Raw genomic sequence first — 7379 nt, forward strand, 5'->3', positions numbered from 1 at the left:
ATCAAAAAGTGTTAATTAACTAGAGAAGAATGAAGGGTCCAATTGTGCTTTTTTCTCTGAGCAATTATCTCAGGTGGTTGAAGCCTTGAACTGTTCTGAGCATATTGAGGAAAGTATCAGGGCTTTGTGCGATGGATGGGGTAATGTAAGGAGAGATTTCCTCTAGATGAATTGTCTCAGTGGTTTTTTTGCAGGCTGTTCATTCCTTTTAGAAGAACAAAGGAAAATCTCAGTTCAACTCAGACCTGGGGATGCTGATTACAAACAGAAGACTGCTGGATATAGTGTATAAAATGTTGGTAAGGGGTATCTGAAGTCTGCTGTTCCTAGTGAAGAGGACCCCAAATTGTAAGAGAAAGGGAAACAGGAAAAATTCTAGGTAAGATTCTGGGAGTCACTGCTTTCTGACAAAAGCTTTCCCTGGCCTAAGATCCACACTTTCCACATTTCTTTCTTTTCCTTATCAATATTTTCCAACTCTATCAAAGATTTTTTTTTTTAGCATCACTCCACATGTGTGGAATCTTTGTTGAACCACATGCAAGTTTTAAAAGAACCACTGTAAGATGCTTCTTTTTGGCATTTAACAGATTTGTGTGTGTGTTTAGCTTTTTTTTTTTTGCACCTGGCATATCTAATTATTTGCCTATCTAGCTACAGTTGTTGTAGCCTCTAAACAGTTGGCTATATGCTGAGCAAAAAGAAAAAATAAGGTTGCCATAGCAACAAATCTTCAGCCACTGATTTGTTGTTTCACAGGCAATTAAGTATAATCCTAGTTTACCTGGTAAAGCAGGAACCTGTTACATGGGCTTTTATTCTGTCTCAATGGACAAGTCCCAACTTATTCTCCAACAACTGTGTCTGTCATCCTGCCTATCTCCTTCACACACACCTACTAGGCTTCCTTGGGCATCCACAGAATATTGTTCAGATGCATTCATATTTATTGAAACTTGTTTCCCAGACTACATGCTCAGTGTTCTTTAAAGGTCTCAAAATCAGATGTGCAGATTTCACAGCCATTAGAGGTTGGTTCGGCCACCTTTCCCACATTGGGCAATACTGCTTTCCTATTTTACTAATATCTTAATAGACTATCTCTCCCATGAAAGTGCTAGGGAATTTACCCATGTGATCTCTACTCTTCCCAACAAAGTAGCCATCATTATTCCTGCTTTGCAAAAAGGAAAACTACGACTCAGAGAAGTGTCATTTAAAACTACACAGCTTGTCAGAGGCATTATGAATCTGAGTCTGATTGGTTCTTAAACCTATATTCTTCTCACTGCATTTTTAGGTCTCTAAACAACCTCTCCAATGGGCCATTTGCTCAATAGAATAATTGTTGCTCATTATTGTTAAGGTTATGTTGCCTCTCCAGGTGGATATTGGATCTCCAGGTGAATAGATTCTTCTGAAGGAAGAAAGATGGAAGTTTCGGGGAGGGGGAAGCCAACTGTCTTACACAGGAATAGCATCCGTATCAGATATGCTATTTGCAGAGCTCTTTGTCATAATAACTTAGTAATATAGTAACTTAGTTTCCACAACCACTGAACTAGGGCCTCTTCCCAAAATTTGTTGCTTAGCCTGAGAGATCTCTGCAAATGAGTCAGGCTCCAGGTGCAGTCACCTGAAGCCCTAGAAATCCCAGGGCTGGGGATCCAGAGGGAATGTGGTTATGAAATCACCACCAGACCCATCCCAACAGTTAGTGGTGGCATGGCAGAGGGATGAGGTTAAGACTGCAACATGAACCTACCTACTAGACTAAGGAAGCAATATATGCCATCATGATAAGCAGAAAAGGAGTCAACATGCATGTCGCTGTCCTGATTCTTATGCTGTACCTGGAACTGTCTTTCCTTTGGCCCTTTGCTCTTGTACCTGAAACCCAGAAGATGAACTTCCTAAGAACTTCAACACCAAGGTTAGGACCCCTACTCCATGGTTAGGTTAGGGCCCCATACCCCCTAAATAACTGGAAGTATTCAATTTGGAATTTCCATTTTTTCATCTACCAATTCTCTCTCAGGCTGGTTTAAATATAGACCTGCTTAGATGCAGGCAACTGAACTGGGTGACTGTCAATCATAAAATGATAGGGCATATTAGCTAATCCACAAATGTATGTTGAATTTGCTAGATTCGTCTGAGTTTGTTGAATTTAGTCTACCTATCAGTAAAATCACTGACAAGAACTCACCTAGAGGCATCCAATGAAAAGGATTTTAGTAATCACCTCTTTAAAAAAATTAAAAAGAGCTGTCCCTTTGGTTCATTATATGGGCAACCCTGCCCCCTACAGGTATTAGCAAAGAAAAACAGAGCAATGCTGGCCCAGTTATCAGTGAGAAGTTAGTTCCATTGTATTTGTTGCACTGGGTCCCTGTTATCTGAGGATTTCTCAGTGATGACAGAAAAGTCATTCAAATTGGATTAGAGTGTAAAATACATAAAGAGCCACCTTGCTGTTTATATGAATCTCACAAACCAAGTTTCTTAGGAAACCTACAAAAGAAGTCAAAAGCTTAGAGCACTGCAGAGCCATCTTCACTGGGTTCTGTGGATCCAGCTTCCCTGCACTTCCACTTGTAGAAAGAAAGGGACAGGGAAGCAAGAGCCTCCTGCAATGTTATGGAACATGCAGCAGCCCTAGAGTCAGATCTGTTTTGTAGCTCTGATTCTGCCACTTTAAGTTCGAACATTTCACTTCCATGATTAAGTCTCCAACAGCTTCTCATCTCAGAATAAAATCCTAGGTATCGGGCCCTAACCTAACCTAACCTAACCTAACCTATAATGATCTGAGCTCATTTCCTGGGGCTGGAAAGTTCTGCTTCCCTATTCATTCAGGTCTCAGCTTGTGTCACCTCCTCAGAAAGGTCTTCTACTAATCACGCTATTTCATCTCAGTCACAATCACATCAGATCATTTTATTTTCTCTACAGCATTTAAGCACAGTTTTAATTTGTATTTACAAAGGTATTATCTGCCTCTCCCTCCTAGAATGTAAGCTCCATGAACACAAGGACCTTTGTCTTATTCACCACAGTATCCCCTAAACCTGGAATGGTGTTTGAGATGTAAATTCCAAAAAAAAAAATATTTTTGGATGATTATACTACTATGGGTCCCAGAAGATGTCACTTATACTCTGATTCTATTTCAGTTACAAAGTGAAAATATCCAATTTCCCACCAGCTGTTATGAATATCAAACAAGAGGACAAATGTGAAAAGGTCTAGCCTGGTAGCTGATAAACAGGTACAACACATCTATTGATCTGTTCACAAATCCATAATCATCTCTCCACATCCTCTTCCTTTTCAGGGTCATGCTGGCAATACACATTAACCTTTCAGTAGAATTAACATGTGTACACAGTGCTGGTGATTGAAGGGTGGATGCTATAACTCACAATATGCTTTCTAGTGGGTCCCACAGTACCTCTTCAGAACAGTTATGTGTAGATATTTGTCATCCACCAAATTGTCAGTCTGTGTCTCCCTCTCTTTCTCTCTGCCCCTCCCTCACTCATGCTGTCTCTCTCAAAAATAAACATTAAAAAAGTTTTTTTTTTTAAAAAGTAACACGGAAAGGGCCCAGTCAGTGCCCATGTTTGTACAAGTGCTGTTAGATAAGTTCTATACTAAAGTGAAGCTTGGAATGTACTTTTATTTATCAGATTAGGCTGAATGATTTTCCTGTTTAAAAATGTAGATGCTACTTGTCCTCCAAATGTGGAGAAAAGGGATTAACTCAGATGCTGGAGAAGATAGCATTATCAGGGGAGTTTCCTTCTCACTAAAGCAATAGGGAAGAATTTGGGCTTAGTTGCTGAGTTGGTCTCCTTCTTAGGAATAATCCTGTATCTTTGTGCTAACAGAGCTCCAGACACTGTTCCATTCTTTTCCTTATCCAGGAAAGTGCAGGGCAAAGACAAAACAGGACTCTTCCTGAATTTTCACCTTTAATCTAGAGGAGCTACACCCAAAATATTGAAAAAATCCCGGTGATGTGTTTCTGTGACCTCTTCCAAACAAGCAGTCAGATTCACATGCTGGAGATAGGTTTGAGTCACACATGATAGAAACCTATATCCATCCTCTACTACTAAATAGATTTTTAGATTCTTCAATAAAAAGGCCACAGAAAATGTTCTTATATTCACACAGAAAATACAAGTAAAGCCAACCTGGATGAATCAGCTTTTCCCCAAACCTCAATTCCAAAGGCTCTTTTTTTCATAGGAATTAATATTTCACTCTGTGTTGCCGAACAAAACAAACTTTCAGTAATGGCACCAGAAAGATTTAGCGTTAGGAAATACTTGCTTTTACTTGGGCTGAAGTCTAATTTGGTAGTCTCGATTCTCAGGTCAGCTTTCCCCCTTACACTCAATAATTTAAATATATCACTTACTACCTAACAACAAAGTAGAAACATAAATCCAGGTTAGCCATTTCTAACAAATGCCAAGAATATTCAAATGCAGTGATTTCAGATGACAGGGCAACTGCTTGGAAATTATTTGTATTATTTTAACATAACTGAACTAAGGGAATCCACATAAAGCTTTGGGTGCTTATTCCTGCAATAAATAAATGTGACAACCGGTATTTGTTTGCTTCATAATGCTGAAGTTGTGATGGGCTTCCCTAATTTTTAATCATTGGGCCCTCAACCAGCTAAGGTCATTTGCTAATTCTTAATGGTTAGATTTCAAGCTTTGGTAGGGAGCATTTTAACCTCAAAAGGGGAGAATGATGGTAGTTTTGTAAGCTTGGATAGATGCTCTTAAGCTACAACTTTGACACACAAAAAAATTATGCCCATTTAGTTTTAGGGTGGTGTAGGGGACCACGTAAGATGTGTGTATCTACAGGTAAACTTTTAAAACTCATCACCAGTTGCATCCTACCTACTTTAACCTCTCTCATATTCTAGAACTGCACTGTCCAATATAGAAGCTGCTAGCCACTTGTTGCTATGGAGCATTTAGAAATGTGCTTTATTCAAATGAGACATACTGCAAGTATAAGATACCAGATTTTGAAGACTCAATTTGAAAAAAATTAAATATTATTTTTTATATTATTTCAACATGTTAAAATATTTTGACCTTATTGGATTAAATAAAATTATTAATTTAATCTATATCTTTTTACCTTTTGTGCTGTAGCTGCTAGAAAACTTAAAATTATATCACTTGTGCTATACTCCTACTGAACAGTGCTATTCTGGAACATTTGGTGCAGACAGGGGACCAAGTGTGTATTTATTTTAAAAGTAGGTATAAAGGGAGCACCTGGGTGGCTCAGTTGGTTAAGCGCCTGACTTCAGCTCAGGTCATGATCTCAGAGTCCATGAGTTTGAGCCCTGCGGTCGGGCTCTGTGCTGACAGCTCAGAGCCTGGAGCCTGCTTTGGATTCTGTGTCTCCCTCTACCTCTCCCCGACTTGTTCTCTCAAAAATAAAAACATTTTAAAAAGCAGATGTATGTATCAGTCACCAACACTGTCTGCTAATAAGCTCAACAGTATTTCAGAGGCTTTAGGTCCCAATCTTGCCAAAACCAAGAAATCTCAGACCAGCACAATGCTTAGAACATAGTGGGAGTACACATTATCTATTAGCAGAGGAAACTCTAACTTCAGATTAGCCCATTTTCACTTCATTATTCTTCATTGCTCCTCTCAATTATCATTTGAATGGGGACGGATACTTATAGTATGTTTATCTTTTAAGGTTTTTGTAATACTTTATTAACTATTTACACATCTCCCCACGGAAATGCCTGCTCCTTGTGAGTAGGGATTATATATTTCGCCTATACTTGACGTTTGATGAGGAGCAATAATCATTTCAAAGTACTTACCTTGGCAGCCACTTACTTTTTCTAAATACTACTTACTGCACCTATTCTTTGAAATGCCTTGTTTGTGATTTCCTTTAGACCACATAGATTATTCTGAATATGCTTAAAGGTGGCAAATCTCTATTCCCTGAGGTAAAGATAATTCTTGGAAATAGCCAAGACTTGTCTCAGAGTGGCAAATAATGTGAACAAACTCAATAGGGCTGCTTCTCTCAGTTCATAAAATTGTTTCTGAAAGCAATTTCAAACAAGCTTCAAGTATCTTCTGAGCAATGACAACATTCTTAGAATGCCTATGGCTGCCCAAGGTAACTTTAAAGGACATTTGCTTGGATGCCAATAAGCTAGCTGACATACTTTTAAAAGGCTGCAATCTTTTCTAATCATTTCATATTTCAAATCAAGTGAAAACTGGGGCAAAGAGCACATGTAATAAGGTGCTGAGATGACCATTAAGATTCCTAAGATGTATTCCATCCTCCCTCCAGAATTTGAGACACCTTGATATACATAGTACTAAGGTTTACTTGGTAATGCCCAAAGTGATTTACTGAATTTACAATATATAAACTTTAATCCTCCTCATAAAGTTTTCCTTGGCAAACTAGCCAAAACCTGTTTATTCTAAGAAATAATACCTTATAAACAATCTAGTCTAGGGCTTACTTGGGATAAATACTTAGAAAATCAGGGGCGCCTGGGTGGCTCAGTTGGTTGAACATCCGACTCTTGATTTTGGCTCAGGTCATGATCCCAGGATCATGGGATAGACCCCTGAGTTAAGCTCTGTGCTGAGCATGGAACCTGCTTAAGATTCTCTTTCTGCCCATCTCCCCAGCATGTGCGCTCTAAAAAAAAATAATAATAATAATTAGGAGCCATAGAGCAGCAGGGCTAAGAGTACAATGGAAATAAGGCCTGGAATCAGAGATGACTGGAAATACTTGGCCACTTACCATGTGACCTTGGGAAAATTACAAAATGCCTGTTTCTCATCTGCATCACCTATAAAACAGGGTGATAACAACACATCTCAAAGTCACTATGGGGATTACATAATTTATAGAGTGCCTGATACAATGCCTAACAGCAATCAGAAAAATTTAGCTATTTTTAATATAGCTATTAGTAATCCATTTGGAATGTCTTAAATTTAAATCTTGCCTGAATTCAAAGACCTCAAAGAACTTGGACCCTAGATTTCCTATTTTTTAAAAAAAGACCATTAAAAGTATAGCTTATATTCCACTCTGATGAACCAGATCCTCTGTTCTGGGTAATGGTCTCTTCCACCAAATTTCCCTCAAGATGCTTGTGCATTGGCTTATTTTGTTGTCTACAGTCAACTTTTCAGTGGTGTTCTTGAGTTTCAAAGAGCAGAATCATGAACAACACTTAAAAACCCTGGGAAGGTCATAAGGCAAAGAGCTGACCACACCAAAGTTATTCCGAGGAACTGAGTTCCCATGCCAATAACAGGGCTCAGCGGGCACCA

This window comes from Acinonyx jubatus, chromosome X, assembly GCF_027475565.1.
Source record: "Acinonyx jubatus isolate Ajub_Pintada_27869175 chromosome X, VMU_Ajub_asm_v1.0, whole genome shotgun sequence".
In the NCBI taxonomy this organism is placed as follows: domain Eukaryota; kingdom Metazoa; phylum Chordata; class Mammalia; order Carnivora; family Felidae; genus Acinonyx; species Acinonyx jubatus.